The sequence below is a fragment of the Simochromis diagramma genome, unplaced genomic scaffold, assembly GCF_900408965.1.
Source record: "Simochromis diagramma unplaced genomic scaffold, fSimDia1.1 OVJJ01000603.1, whole genome shotgun sequence".
Lineage (NCBI taxonomy): Eukaryota > Metazoa > Chordata > Actinopteri > Cichliformes > Cichlidae > Simochromis > Simochromis diagramma.
Window position 1 is genome coordinate 8,584,083 of NW_024387414.1, and position 16,629 is coordinate 8,600,711.

Sequence of the window (16,629 nt, forward strand, 5' to 3'; positions counted from 1 at the left end):
TCAAACACCTCATCCAACCTATAATAATAATCTCTTTAATAATGGCAACATAGTATCTTGTGGAGTATAAAAAGTATGTGATGGGGTTAGAGAAGGAGTGGAAACACATTTGATAAGTCAGGCATTTATCACAAGGTCAACACAAACAAACACTAATCTTTGAGTAATTTAAACTGTAAGAACAAAGTGAAGAAACAGGTGGAAAGTCACACAACTATGGGTGTAATAGAGATGGCGATAAGATTCACACTCACCTTCTTGCTGCTGGAACAACGCTAACCGCTAAGCCATTGTGTTAAAATCAGAATCCATTACTGATCCTCTGAAATAAAAACATCATTAAACTTATTTACATACAAAACCCACACACAAATTGCTTGTTCAAAAGACATCATAATAATGGGGGATTTAGTCAAAAGCTCTTCTAGTTGGAACAGCAACTTATTACAGTGGAGTCTTGTAGATAATTCCTAACCCTACGAACCCATGAGTAGTATTAGGTAGCATTAAGACAATGACAAAGCTGAACAGCTGATTCAATCCAGGATTGCCCAATGAGTAACATATTTCATATTTATTATGTATCAACTTTTTTTGGGAAAACATGCATCTGTTTTATACAAAAAATATTTAAAATGGTTTGCAGAAATAAATCAAACCGACCAGTAATACCAGTGCAAAACACAAAATTAGCACAAATCACGTTAGGCTCCCCTCTACCAAGTGTAACGGATTAAATTATATGTGGCAGACATTCACAGGTCACACTGCATCCTTTGTAAACTCAACACCCATTTCCTGTTCCCATGCAGATGTGGCTTTGATGATAAATTGATTATCAAACAACATAAAAGTGGTGCAGATCTTCAAGATTAATGCCCACTGGTGACAGCTTGAAGTAGACAAGTTTTCCCATGGTTGACTAATAAGATAAAAGTAGTTGTTTGTTTGTTTAGAGAGTGAAGAGCAGGACAAGCAGCCTCATTTTTATTTTTACCACCACTGAAACCTATATTTGAAAGCCTTGAAAATAGTAAATATAGAAATATTATAAAGCAGTCTAATGTTGAGCAACTCAATGGCCAAGTATAAAACTATGTTCATGAGATACTATGCTGTGTACAACACTATAATATTAAACTGTTAGTCACTGATTGTATCATGGCATTGTTTTAAGGGGTCTGAGAATACCGGCAACTCAATCGGCATCATTCTAGCTGGAGAGAGCGCAAAGAAGAAAAAGAAATGAAGGTGATATTTCAAATAAATTACTCGGTATGAAAATATTTATCTTGAAAATTTAATTTGCTTCTATGGCCCTTTAGCTACAAAAAAAAAATCATTTTAAGGAACATACCTATTTTCATCAGTGAAAATCATGAATGAAAGCTCCACCTCTGTCCAACACACAAGGAATCAATCTGAAATGCTTATGACAATTAACAGTGCGAGATGCAATAAGAGCTGGGTGTTGTGACAGCTTAGATTTGGATTAAACCTGGCTTAATAGGATAATTTTTCTCACAAAAGGTACTCTGTCAAACCAGAGCAATCAATTATTATGAATTATACATGCATTGAATTAAGTGTCTAATGTCATTAATATGTCTCATTAGTTTGCACTGAGTGCAGGAGATTTTCTCCTCTGTGACTCTTCCATCAAAAGGAGAAATGGGGGGGGGGGGAATAACAGTATTTGCATTGAGCAGAGGCGCCATTGTGTCAATGTCAAATGGAGTGTTTGTAATGTCTCTCTCTCTTCTCCTGGAAAGCATGAGCTTTATTCATTTCAAATATTTTCAGTGATGCATTAGTGTCAGGATGTGTCGGTTCCATTTCTCAGAGACGAGCACAACTCTGACAGCATGGGCGGATGTGTAAATACAACAGAAAACACTTAACTATGAGATCATCTGTGCTGGGTTATTAATCTCGCTTTTTAAGGGCCTGTGTGGCCTGACTCCATGATCCTCCTTTCCCTCGTGTTGCTATATTTTGAACCATGTTATCTTCCTGGAAAAAAAAAATCCATTAAGGAGATGGATGTATTTTGGGGATGGTTGGAAAACAAAAGGAACACACAAGTGCTGATTGGGTGGGTTATGGGTTAAGGACACATTTACAATTGCCTTCTTTGTTTGGATGGGTTACAAGATACCATACAGAGTCCAATGCTCCCACTGCTGCTGTAAATCCACACATCTCCCAAGTTGATGAGTGAGTCCCTGCCCAGCAAAAAACACAGAAATGTACTTTAAGACGTTTAGTGCTAAAATATAAATCGTTTTGTGTTCTTGGGTGTCTTTTTCTAATACACATTTTCTACAGAAACACCATACTTCACATCAGTAGCACGGCTTGGGATTGGTATTCCAGGTCATGTCCCTCACACAGAATGGGTCTCAGTCTACTGGCTCTACTTATTCAAGGCACATCTCAAAACTCAAAATAGTCTATAAGCATGTATTGCAATGCATTAAATACTGATACTTCGTGTGAAAACTGAATCACAACACTGACATTGTAGACTGCTTGAAAAATATAATCTCCAATTATTTAACCTAAGTATATTCATGACAACTCACTGAGGTCATTCTCTGCTGTTCCAGCACAAGTCAGACCATACAATATATTGCCCATGCTTATTCACAACACTGACTTCTAGACATGCAATGACCCCATGTGTCATCTCTTGTGGTGTTGAATCAAGGGGTGATGACATGTCCCTGCTGCAACCTGGTAAGCACTAAACCACAGGCCAATGGTGCATTGTCACCCTTCAAATACATTAGAAAACACATCCATAGCTTCAAAATCTTTACGTAAAGATGATGAATGCCCAATTGTCAAACCTAACAAAGAAGAAGACAGAAGCAAAAATAAATAGATACAACATGTGCCTTTATCCAATACAAGGCTATAAAATCGCAGATAAAGGGCAATCATGCACGCCTTACATAGAGCTTCTTCTAAGGAGACACAGCAACCTTAGCCTTGTTGAATTCAATCCAGGTATACTTCAATTAATTAGAACTAAATAAATAATGTGCAAGAAGCCTATTTAGAGGTTTTATTCTCGAGACATAAAAGCCATTAATTATCAGGGTCAGTGTAAGAAAGCGAGATAAGAGGGAGCAAGGGTACATCGCAATAAGTGAAACAGGTAGAATTCTAAATGTCAATTAAACCAGTGAACTTTAAATCACAACATGAGATAAACAATATCAACTAAAGATCAAGTTTTGAGCTTGATATTTTCTTACACATACCAGAGATGAGAGACTCCAAACTAAGAGGAAAACACTGTTAAAACATTCTCCTGAAATTATTCTTCTTTGTTTTTGAGTGTCCATGGAGGCAGGTGAAGTCTGCCCTTATTACCAATGTCAGAGATTCGATTAAGCACGAAGAAAGCAAATGATCCCAATGAACTAATGATTAATCCGGCAGGTCTATTTACTAATGTACCAGAATGCATTAGAGGCATAAGTTAATGGGGACAGGACATCAATTCAAATACAAATGAACCACATTTGCATTGGACGCTTATTGACTGGTGTAACAAAACGAATTACAAAAGGTAATCTACTTATAAACCTTAGAGACGGATGAAACATGATTCCCAACATATCTACAATTTAACTTGGAACCTTTCTTGCCTCCAGAAATGACAGCATCAATACAAACAGATTGACCAGTGTGTCATCAAAATAAAACATCAGTTCCAATTAAAAGACAAACTAGAAATAATTAACCTGATTTCTTGGCACAGCATGAGGAAAACTATTTATTCTGATAGTGCAAGACAACCTTACTCTGTAAACTCTAACATGCATGAATGCTATTATGCATACCTGCCTGTATAACTGAAGGCAAAAACGATAATTTTTTTGTGTACTGCAGTGTAATGAACTCCCATTACGGCTATTAGCAGCAGAAATTTTCCCACACCTGCTTTGCCAGGCAAAGGACAGTGTGGGGGATAGTGAGACGTGCCAGAGGCGACAGTGCTATGGCATGCCTGAAAATGTTCCAGCCGTGTGCAGGGCTTTCCCTAGGGACAAGGAAAAAAAATAAAAAATAAAAATACTCCTCTTGCTTTGTGGATCAAAGGCCCAGACTTAATCCTCGCTTTGTTCTTGTACATAGATGAACATGAAAGCCCACTTCAGTGGATTGCTTCCCTCTGGGCCCTTGGGCACAGCACTGGACCCAGAGCACAGTCTTATCAATAATGCTGCACTCTTAACTATAGGCTTAAATTAGTGGAAAATATTCTACAATTTGACGGAAATCTATCCATTCCCTCTTCCCAGCGGTAATGACACTTTTGCTAGCTTGTCTAATACCATCTAGTAAGTGATTTTTGTAAGGAGAGGAGGGTGGTTTAAAAAGAGAAAAGCAGCAGTTCTATTTGATGTTTCGATCTGGGATTGATCTCAGAGGAAAGACTCAAATTCTGAAAGTAGGATTATTGGCTTCACTGGCTCTCCTCAGATGTCAGAGATCTTTGAACAGCCTTGTAAAGTGCACTACTTCCAGGCTGCTGCTGAACTGCTTATGAACTCATCAAAAGAGCACCTGTCTCCATATTAATGAGGCACCATGCACTTGACAAGGGTCCTCTTCCCACACATACCTGTCCCCTTGAGAACCTCACCACTTTTCCTGGAAACCGCAGAACAAAGGTGCTTCTCATTCTTGAGCTGGTGTCTCCTCACATCCACTTTTTGGAGCAAGCTCACCAGAACATCTGTATTGCAAAGTGCCCCACCGAAAGTAGAAAAAATCTGCAATAGATCAGAAATGGAATTAATTAAATTATGTCGATTTGTTTATTTTAGACAAATACGTCTTGTGTCTGCTTGTGTCACTGGAGGTCCCAAGACAGCTTGTGATGTGATCTGCCATACTGAATTTACGCAAAATTTTCCATTTTTTCCATATGCTTCATTTTTTTAAACATTCACTCAAAAATGTTACCAAATGGACTTGGACACCAAACGTGGTGTGTAAACTTGGAAACACTCTCATGAGTCTACCAAAAAACTGCAGTTCTTCTAAGTATCATTTTTTGATGTAAACGCCTAAGTGTTCCTACAGAGGCAACTGCAGCTAATCAGCATGTCTTAGGCTTCACCCACTACTTTAAGCCATTGAACTCTGTGTGTGTGTGTGTGTGTGTGTGTGTGTGTGTGTGTGTGTGTGTGTGTGTGTGTGTGTGTGTGTGTGTGTGTGTGTGTGTGCGTGTGTGTTTGCACACGCGCGTACACTGCTCGTGCCTTCTGAACCACATTTAATGAATTTTTTGACTATTATTATAGCTTTTTGTGTGACACAGACCCTCCCAAAGGTTTGTGCTTCTGTTTTAGGGAGTGAATCTGTGATTTTTTCAGTCTGTTACTTAGTACTAATTAGCAGATATGCATTTGTTCTGGCTCCTAAAAGTGCTAACCTTGATGTTTCAAAGTCCAAAGAGTCAAAACAGTCCAAAACCAGTCGGGGATGTCACAGTGTCTGTGTCCTTTTCTTATAACAATGCTTTTGACGTGGTCAGGTCAAGCTGACATAGCAACCTAGTATCCTGCTGAACTGCTTGGCCCCTTGTTTTACATGCAGTTACATCTAAAATAAACAAACACACCTTATACTATGAATGCCCAGAACACAAACGGGATTTTGTGCAATTAAACACTTATGATAATTAAGGATGAAAACAGATAAATAAGATAAATGTCTCATTTTGATGCAGCAGTGATAGCAGTTGTTCTCTGTATATGTGGGTTGATGGATGAGGATTGGAGGGTCTGGCAGTGTCGGCGTGGGGGTAGGGGTTGGGGTATAGCTGAACTGTAATTGATAATGTAAAGGCAGATGGGGGTCTCCGGGGAGATGGAAAGAATCCAAGCAGATGGCCAAATTGCCGCTTATTTATGTGGAGCAGAGGACTCAGCCCTCTCGTCCACATGGTATGATGGATCATTATAGCTCTTTGTGCATAAGCACCAATATGCTTTTAAATCTGGACAGCAAAGCTGAAGAAAGCCAACAAGCAAATGTGCCATATTTCAAGGGTCCTGTCAGGAACATTGGTGTGGGGGTGGGGGGTTATGGCAAACAACCTATGCCACAATGAATCTAATTAAGACTCTACAAGAGAGCCTCAACAAAACTGAAAAAGGGAGGTTTGCTAAGTGTTGTTTCTTCAGCAGCAGAAATGTATAGTAGGAGGATTTGAAGTTTATGAAGGCTGCTATGCTCAATGCTCACACACTTGTGTTAGTGGTCAGTTTGTTTTGATGACATACACTGTCATTACCTTCGATCAGCTGTTTTGTTCACAGACACAGACAGATTGGTTAATATGGTTGAGGCCCCTTTGATCCCACCCTGTCCCTGGGTTAACTCTATTAATGTCACCCCGGACCACCTATTTCATATTTACTAAGACTCTTTCATCTCCCCATGTAGTAATTGGGCTTCTAATGTGAAAGCACTGACGTGAAGGCCATCCATCGGACTGAAATTACAGAGCATTCTCTCATGGCTTCTCATAAAGACACTTCAATACTAACCAGCTTTCCAGTGTTGGGGATTGTAGCTTTAAGCAACTCTTCCATATCATTTGTACAAAGTTGTCCATCTTTAGTGGAAAAAATTGCATTAAATGAACAAAAACATCACTGAAAACTCATAGGTAGTACCAAGGATATATGACTGTGTCTCTGTGTTCAATGAAAGACTGCAGATAAACTACTTATACACAGATCCTGAGTTAATGAAGATTGGATCAAAATCACATCAAGATGTGATTGAATATACTTTTAAAATACTTTTTTTGAGACTTATATTTTGTTGCGGTTCACTTCCACCTTCCTGTAGCAACAAACAGTATGAAGTTTGTACAGCTGAAATTAAGTGAACATTTTTGTATTTCTAAAACAAGCAAAAGCCCTGAAAGCTTCCACTTTTTACACGTATGTATATCTTGTGTGATACAGTTATTTGGAAAAAATAACTCCCCACAGAAAAGCAAAGTAAATGTGTCATTAGATGTGGAATGTATAACACTTCCCTGGGCCTCCCACATTTTACATTCCAGAGTAACACCAGCGAATATTAATATTTGCTTTTCATTTCAACCAGCAGTGGTGCTCTGTTCAGGAGGAGTGTGGCAAATGTGACCTTCAGACAGGATATTAGAGTGAATGAGGGAGTATGATTCGGCCAGTGAAACAGAAGTTGGACATAATTGCGGATATTGTTTTTCCAAATATAAAATGAATGCAACGGTACATCTGCATTAAATGACTAACACTCGAGGTGACTCACTGGAGCTGACTTTGAGGTAAAGGTTTTCTTTTTGGGCACCCAACACTGACTAACATAAGATGAGAAAATGACCCCATCACAGTAACTGCAACTGTGCCTCTGTTTGACACTAGCATAAAGCAGTGGCTATTGTTAGGGAGGGATTACTCAGCACCCAACATTACACTTCTAGTCACAAAGAGAATAATCAGAACGTGAAAGAGCTATCATGCAGCCAAGGAACTTTGGGTCCTAAACAGAGAAGTTAAGCTCTAGAAATACACCCTGTTTTGAGAGCTGATACCCACATTAACAAACACTTTGAAACATAACAAGGAGACTAATCAGTCAATGATTTACAGCAGAGGGGGCTCCTCCACTCTATCAAAGGGTTCTTTTTACTACAGTGTGGGTCTTATTGTTGTAATCTTCCCAAAAGTTTATCATAACATGGCACTATGATTGTGGACAGATTAGTTTAGTAGAAGCAGCTTTGCCATGGAAGAAAATGAAACAGGAAAATACACAGCTCAGATTATGTGCAGATCCATTTAGATCCAAACTAGTATATTTAAAGATTAAAAATGAGGTTATTCTTAAAACAAAAAAAAAAAAAAAAAAAAAAGTTCATTTCAGATTTATATACATTCCCATATGGAAAAGAAATAGTAAAAACATATATGATTTACTCATGAAAGTGGCCACTTTCATGAGTAAATCATATATAAATCATATAAGGCTTACATGATTTACTCTTGAAAGTGGCCAATTTCTCATTACTTTCATATATTTTTTTAGTAAGTATACAAAACATACAAGTTTCATTATATAATTTTTCAAGGGATCTTATATGTGTTTTCACTCTTGTATGCTTTTCATACAAGTTTCATACAAGACAGATAAAAACTTTATAAGATTTATATATATCTTTTCCATATGGGTTAGCCAAACTGAATGTTCTAAACAAGACTTTGTAAAATGTACCAAAAAGTAAGTATTGTGCTATCCCACATATTGGTCATGACAATGACACTAAGATCTAGGTTGAAAAAAAAAATATGGGAATGATTTAGCTAACATCCAACTTTCCAGAAATCTGCAAGACGATTATGACTCATAGCATATGTACTCTAATTCCATGGAAACCATTGCAACACAGCTAATTTTGAATACAATAATGAACATTCACAACTGATGTTGATGAATCACCAGAATGGTAATCTGAGGAACTGGATTGGTTTCTGCCGTCTGCCAAAAACATGATTCCTCCAGGCAACACATGCAGGAACTACAGACAAGTACAGGAGGAAGGCTATTTGTTTGAATTATTGGGCAATTTTCCATCAATCAAAAAAAAAAAAAAACATTCCTTAACCTCATGTGAAATAAAATCCCAAAGGAATACTGATTCCAAACACAAAGAAAATAGGAAGACAGTGACTTGACTAGAAAGTGGGCCGTGTTTTTGATGTAGCAGAGTGACCACTCATTCTACACTTTCAAGAGCAATGCATGATTCTGCTAAAATGGTGACAGTGTCTGCACCCAATTTTGGTAATAATTTGCTTGGACAGAAAGAAACAGTCTGGAAGCAATTTGTGATAATACAACCAAGTTTTCTTTTTCCTCTAACTAAAGTTATTCTAACTATTGACCTTTCCAGTGCTTGAATGGCATTTCCAAGTGTTCTGGGATGCCAATGGTGCTCTCAAACGGAACTTTTTAATTCTGTGCGTCAGTGTTGTTTTAGTCCTCATCTCTGGGGTAAAGCATTTAAACTATTACTGTATGCGCACTCTTCTAACACACTAACTCAATAGTGGACCTATTGCTGTACACTTGGCAACATCTATTTAAAGGACCGAAGGATATAAAGATTTTGATTTACGTTCCGTGAGGACCGAGAAATACGTAAACGTCTGACTTTTCTCACTGAATTTTCCTCGTGTTCTGCTATTACTTTGTGACACATCAGCTGCACGTGGAAAATTACCACTTCAAATATCTAAAGAGACTCAGAATTCACAGTTGTGCTTTAGGATTATGAGATAATCTAACAACCTGCTGAGCTCTCTTCCTTTTACACTGCTGCTCCCTTGTGGTGTATCAAGATATGATAGGCTGCTGTGACAAAGTGTAAATCCAGTGGTCTCGGGTGATTAATTAGCAACAAGAAAATAGATAGATTGTGTTTATTCCTGTTGTTGAGGATTCATAAAATGAAAACCAACTACCTTTCAAAACAGAGATTACACAAAGATAGCTGATGCTATTGTTTTATCTTAACAGAATAAGTAAGGGTTTCATATTAGAAATGTAAATTTATGTTTTCATTTCTCTGACGTCATATATCATCCTTAGGTAACTTAAAAATATGCAAATATACATGGCTGGTGGCTATATTTTCCAAATCTAGCTGAAAGGTCTATCCAAACATCCGCATCACTCACACAATTCAAACTTGTCCCTCAATCATATGCTTGTCCTGACGCCCCAACACCTTCATCCCAGCCCCCATCTCTCAGCAACGCAATCAGGTAAATCCCACATTAACTCCTGGGAAACAGCCCATTAATATTTCACTTGTTTTCAAGCCTGTTTGTGCCATACATCAATGCCCAGCTACTCCTTTCAAAGCCATACATTAGAACTATTTTCAAAATACTTCATTGTCAGCCTGTGGCAGCCTCATTACTTATTAAGATAAGAGAAAAGATGTTCAGAAGCAGTTGGCGGCTCAGCTTGCTTTAAAAGATCCTTTCTACTGTTCCACCTCCTCCGCCTGCCTCCTACACTACCTCCTTCTCTGTACTCGTTTGTGTTAACACTGTCAGAGAATCTTTAGGTAGTAGCTTTGTTGAAAATATGTGGGATGTTACTTTAGAAAAAGTAAAGAGTACCAAAATAATTGCTAGAACAGACTCCTACGAGTGCTACAATGCATAAAGCATCCACAGCTTGCAACATTAAAGCACATTACTATCAAAACACCTGTAACTGAGTCATTGGAATACACAATAAGAAAATACACAACATGTATTTTCATATTACACACATGAAAAACTTGAACCCTTGAACCTCTAACATAATGGGACTGGGTGGCTTGCTTATAAACTTCTAAGGCTAAAAATCTTCACTGCCTTTTTCATTCAGATTCAGTTATTGACCTTTACAGGCAACATAAGCAATATCATCTCAGGTATATGAGGAATATTTGGAGAGCACCTAAAAATCAGGAAGAATAAACTGCCATGCTGAGGCAGTGATAACCAAAGGAAGATTGCAGTGCAGTTGCCTCATCTTCTCTGACAAAAACTGAATAAAAAAATTTAATTGCTATGATGGGTTTTAAAAAATATACTACAAAAGAAAGAAAAGATCAGAGAGGAAGATTTGGGGATGTTATAATCCTTCTTTACTGTCACTCTTTCAGGATGATGGCATACCTTTGTAACTATTGAAAACTGTTTTTGAATGCTTCTTGATGGGTCTTCATTACCTGCACATCAAAACTGACAGCAGATGGAATTACTTTCAAAAGTATTTTCAAGTGTTGATATTAAGGCGTAAAATTTCTTTTTGTCTTCAAAAACTGCACCACCAACTACTCACAAGTGTCCAATTTGGTGAAGACAACTTTCCTTTATCTCCAGAACCCATAACGGAAACCAGCAAAGGCAAGAGAAATTACCCAGCTGATACTCAAAATAATAGAACTCCAAGAGAAGCACTGGGTTGGAAGGAAACAGTGACGCGGATTAAGTGTCACAAAATGCAAGAGCCAGGATGAGAGACGCGTGAGAAGAGCACAGTTAAAAGTTTTTTAACTTAGACAAAAACGGCCCGTTTAGAAAGGAGAGACGGCAACATTTATTGCATACCAAATGCAAGACTTCAGTTGAATCACTTTAAGATGACCTTGATGGAAAACATCATGAGATCAAAGAAAGGTGTGCAGACACTTATAAGACACTCAGAATACAGCATTTATACAAGGGTCTTAATAATGTAATGGTGGATACTGTTGACATGTGTCTGCTTAATAAAACAAAAATGTTCTGAAGATGGAGTACAGAAAGATCATCTTACACACTTTTTTCCTATCATGTTGTTTCATGTACCTTATGTAAAAGCAGTGAAAATATCACTGCATACAATGGCTGTAATCTTAAAGCAATAGGAATAAACAGTCTATATAGTGAAATGACATTCCTGACACATTGTGATTAGCTGCTTAAACCTGTCCACTTGTATTTTTCTTATTGTTGGACCGATTATCCAGCACAAGTCCTGCTCCTATTAAGGCTTTCTGTGACTGAAGTCAAATCAATAATCTCAAAGGTTGGCAATACAGCAACATACACAACTAATCCAAATTGACTGTCTGGATCATCCTTTACAAAGGAAGAGGAGATAATGCCAGTTTGCATATCATGATGCACTAACAACCTAACTATTCATGAAAATGATCAAAATCCACCCTTAAAACTGTTCATTTTAAGGGGTTTTCCATGCCAACCACAGCTGACAATGAGTCAGTGATGTGGAACTGGTTTGGTGTTTGTCCATCAGATACCCACCAAAGCACATTGTTTTGTACAACATGCAAGCGGGCATTCGTTATTGCCGTATTTGTCGGACTAAGGTGCTCCTAAATCTGGGAGTAATCTGGGTCCAAAATTCCGTTTCTTCATGTCCCAAAGTTAAACGAACACTGCAGCATCACTGGGAGTTAAAAACTGTCTAAATTCTTTCATCTTTGATAAAAATTATCAGTATTGCTGCTTTACCAGGTGTAATAATTAAGTTTAAATCCGGGCATCCATGAAAACAGAATTTATTACATTTAACGGAGTTAGAAGTTAGCAAGAAGTTAGCGGAAGTTAGCTTGCTAGTTTCGCTAGTTACCTAAGCATTATATACCATGTTCTGACAGAGATTTCTGAAAAATTCAAAACGTACAGCTCTGCTATCACTTCCAACATAAATGAAGACAGAAAACTAAACAGTAGTGACGTTTGTAAGGTTACTGAATTTGGGCTAGCTGGTAGATAATAATGTGATCGCTAGCGACACAGCTATGTTAGCATAACATAAACAGTAAAGCTGGAGGATGAACCTAAGTTTTTCCACTGATAGAAGTTAACATGAGGGTTCCTGATGGTTAGAGACAAATGCAATCTCATGGCAGGATGCTGTAAACAGACCAAGCTTCAGTCAGGAGTCATTAATATACTGCAACAACATGGGAATAGAGCAGCTGTGATAGAATATAGCATTATTGAATCAATATTCTATAATATTGAAGTGGAGGAAGCAAGAAGAATAAGCTGAATAAAGTTTGATTTATCTGACTGCTTTGTTTCTTGTGCCTTATAATCCCGTGCACCTTAGGGTCCGAAAAATAGGTATTTGACGTTTTTTATTTGATACACTGCAGTTTCATGTTGCAAAGCACCTATTTTTAACTGTAGTGGATATTATACATGGTTATGCTCAGGATATGTCAGCCCATTTCTACTGGAAATGCCCTTTGGTTAAACTTTCAGCAAGGAATTTGAATTTGCACTGTTAAATTTTTATATAGCTTTAATGCACATAAAAACAGCTGCTTGTTTAAGTAAATCGATGGGTTTTTTGCGCTAGTAAAGTTGTGGAGTTGTATTTTGTCTTGCATCAATTATATCGTCAGTTATATCATTATCGCAAATTTTCAAATATATATCTGATAAATATCTTTGGCCATATCGTCCTGCTCTACTAAGGAGTCAAGCCTAAGTGTAATTGGAGTCTCTAAACACTGCACTTCAACAGCAGCTTCTTTCATGCCACAGTCTGACTAATGGCAAAAATAAAATACCGACCAACTAAAATACACAAAAAATCTACCTTATCCAGAAATGGAATAAAGAGTTTAATAAGATGTGTAACATTTTGTTTTTCCGTACTATTGTATAGTAAATGGGGCGACCATGGCTCAGGGGGTTGGGAAGCGTATCTGTAACCGGAAGGTTGCCGGTTCGATCCCCGGGCTCTCTGTCCTGGTCGTTGTGTCCTTGGGCAAGACACTTTACCCTACTGGTGTTGGCCAGAGGGGCCGATGGCGCGATATGGCAGCCTCGCTTCTGTCAGTCTGCCCCAGGGCAGCTGTGGCTACAACTGTAGCTTGCCTCCACCAGTGTGTGAATGTGAGAGTGAATGAATAGTGGCATTGTAAAGCGCTTTGGGTGCCTTGAAAAGCGCTATATAAATCCAATCTATTATTATTAAATATGTACAATATGGAAATTACTGTCACTTATACTTGAAATATTGTCTCTTACCTAATCTTACTGCACACTTTGTTTTTAAATTTGTATTTACTTCTGACTCTAAAATCTGCACAAGATTTCCTTAGCATCCAGACCCAGTGCATGTGTAAATTGTGTATAAAGATTTAATCGTCATCTTTTTCTAAATCTTCATAAAATCCTTTTTTTCTTATTTCTTTTTACACTCTCCTTCCTTGCCCTCATGATGATTTCCATCAAGGTAACAAAAAAGTGGTTACAAAAAGGTAGTAGGAGGTACTTTTTGGACTACTATTATGGCAGCCATTTCCAGGTCACGTCACATATTTAGGACCCCTTTCTTTTTTTTTTTTTCTTTTTTCTTTTTGCCTGTCCCATTTGGTTCTTTAGCCATCAGAATTGTTGTCTGAAGACCAACAAGGATACCCAATGGATTTACTTTGCCAAATGGATCATCGTGGCATTGCCGTATTGGTCCATTTGATCGACCTTTGTTTTTATTATTTATTATATTTCATTTTCAGATGTTACAGATGGGACAGACATGAGTGAGGGATAGGAAAGGGAGAAAGAAAGAGGAAGGAAAAGAAAAACAGAAGGGGAGAGGGACAGTGAGAAAGGGGGGGGAGAAAAAAAATCTCCTGGATCACCTGTTGAGAGAAGAAGAATAGAAAACAAGCAAAAAAAAAAAAAACCAAAGCAACATACTAAACACAACACCATCGCATTAATCTAGCTAGGACCCCTTTCTAAGTGAATTTTTTCAACTATAGCCTGGGTCATTTCCACAGAAAACATTTTGATTTGTTAAAACAGAAAAGGCACAGGTGTGAGCAATAAATACAGTTATGAATGCTCTATTTAGTTGTCACTGGAAGGCTACACCAATCAACTACCATGCACATTAGTGTGACCATGAACCTGTAATTAACTGCACCTGTGATTTCCCTGCACCGAATTGCCTCCGTGGCTTCTGTAAGCTAATGATTATACAAAGAAAGGGTCTGTGTTACTGCACACGGAGAAGGGTACATGGCATGGGAACCTCTACAGTAACATAAAAACTGAAAACACCAATTCCAGCAAAATCGCCATTATTATACATATTATACGAGCAATTCAGCATAACGTAACGCCAGGCAGACGAAGGGAAACCTTTAAAGTCTTTTCAATTTTTTAGCTCTTAATTAAATTAAAACTTTAAATACTACAAACTGTAATAACAAGCTGCCAGTAGCTATCATTTAAACAGGTGGGGCTGTTAGCGGTTGTACCTCAGTACGGAAAACTTTAGTCTACTAGCATCATCATCGTCATCATCTTGACAATATCTTCACGGTCATCTTCACGTTGCTCCGCTCCATTACAGGTACGTCCGTGTGAATCCGTTAATTGTGTACAGTTTTTTTTTTTTTTTTAAAGCTTCTGGTGGCTGTATTGTTGTGTACACAGCGAACACAGTGGTACAGTTTCTCTGGACTAGGCGTGTCTTCCTTTCACCTGTCAACCTTTGACCTCTGCTTCGTGACTACTATGGGTATTTGCGGTGACACTTCCTTGAATGAAACAAATAATCTAAATTTACCTACTGTCTGGTTCTTCGCACTGACTATGAATTTTCTTCATGCAAGATGTGAAGACAAATTACACATGTTATTAGAGAAATAGTAAAAAGATGGATGACCGATAACTGTGGCTTTACACATTTATCAAACATCGCTTTACATTATACGCACTGGATGTGTTGCATAGTTTGCATATAGGTAAACAATCTCAAAAGAGTGTGCTTTTTAAAAGGCAAGGCAAGGCAAGGCAAGTTTATTTGTATAGCACAATTCAACAACAAGGTTATTCAAAGTGCTTTACAGAGACATTAGAAACAAAAACAAATAAAAAGCATGATTTAAAATTGATTAAAACAAGCAAACTAACTAACTAACTAATTAACAAACAAACAAACAAACAAAACAGTATATAAAATCAAAACAGATAAAATCAGAACAGTAGATAAAATCAGTAGTTAAAATGTTAGTTTTGAAATTTAAGCTTAAAAGTGTGGATTTGGTGCTTTATTCAAATGCAGCTGAGAACAGGTGAGTCTTCAACCTGGATTTAAATAAACTGAGTGTTTCAGCTGATCTGAGGCTTTCTGGGAGTTTGTTCCAGATATAAGGAGCATAAAAGCTGAATGCAGCTTCTCCGTGTCTGGTTCTGACTCTGGGAACTGATAAAAGACGGATCCAGATGACCTGAGGGATCTGGAAGGTTCATACTGGGTCAGGAGGTCACTGATGTATTTTGGTCCTAAACCATTCAGAGCTTTATAGACCAGCATCAGAACTTTAAAGTCTATCCTCTGACGGACAGGCAGCCAGTGTAAAGACCTCAGAGCTGGACTGATGTGGTCCACTTTTTTGGTCTTAGTGAGGACTCGAGCAGCAGAGTTCTGAATGAGCTGTAGTTGTCTGACTGATTTTTTAGGTAGACCTGCAAAGATGCTGTTACAGTAATCAAGCCTACTAAAGATGAATGCATGGACTAGTTTTTCCAGGTCCTGTTGAGACATCAGATCTTTTATCCTTGAAATATTCTTGAGGTGATAGTAAGCTGACTTTGTTATTGTCTTAATGTGTTTTTCTAAGTTTAGGTCTGCATCCATCACTACACCCAAATTTCTCGCCTGGTTTGTGGTTTTTAGGTAAAACAAACTTTCATCGGGAGTCCAGAATGTGTTTGGAATAAAATTTAAACCTAATGTCCATATTGTATAAATCAGCTACTTATTTCATGAGGTCACCAGTCGACAGTAAATATTCCAGTTATTTATTGTGATTTTCTCCTTATGCTATCATATTGCGAGACTGGGTTTTTTGGTGGAGCTCAAAGTATCTGTGTATCTGTAAAAATGACATACGAGTGTCCTTATGTACATATTTAACTGGTGTTGGTGAGCTTTGCCAAATGCTTGTCAGTCATCTCAAGAACAGTTCTTTGAAAAGTTCACCTAACTAAAGGAGAAAAATGCACG

At 37.8% G+C, this 16,629-nt stretch overlaps 1 long non-coding RNA gene across 1 annotated transcript in view; it reads right to left on the reverse strand.

The window, feature by feature from the left end:
• The window catches only part of LOC120721400, a 69,986-nt gene extending 54,907 nt beyond the window's left edge, over positions 1-15,079 (reverse strand). The window contains exons 1-2 of the long non-coding RNA XR_005693158.1: positions 14,876-15,079; positions 4,640-4,790 (exon numbers count right to left, since the gene is read on the reverse strand). This is a non-coding gene — a long non-coding RNA (uncharacterized LOC120721400). The remainder of the gene's footprint in view (positions 1-4,639; positions 4,791-14,875) is intronic.
• Between the last annotated feature and the right edge of the window lie 1,550 nt (positions 15,080-16,629).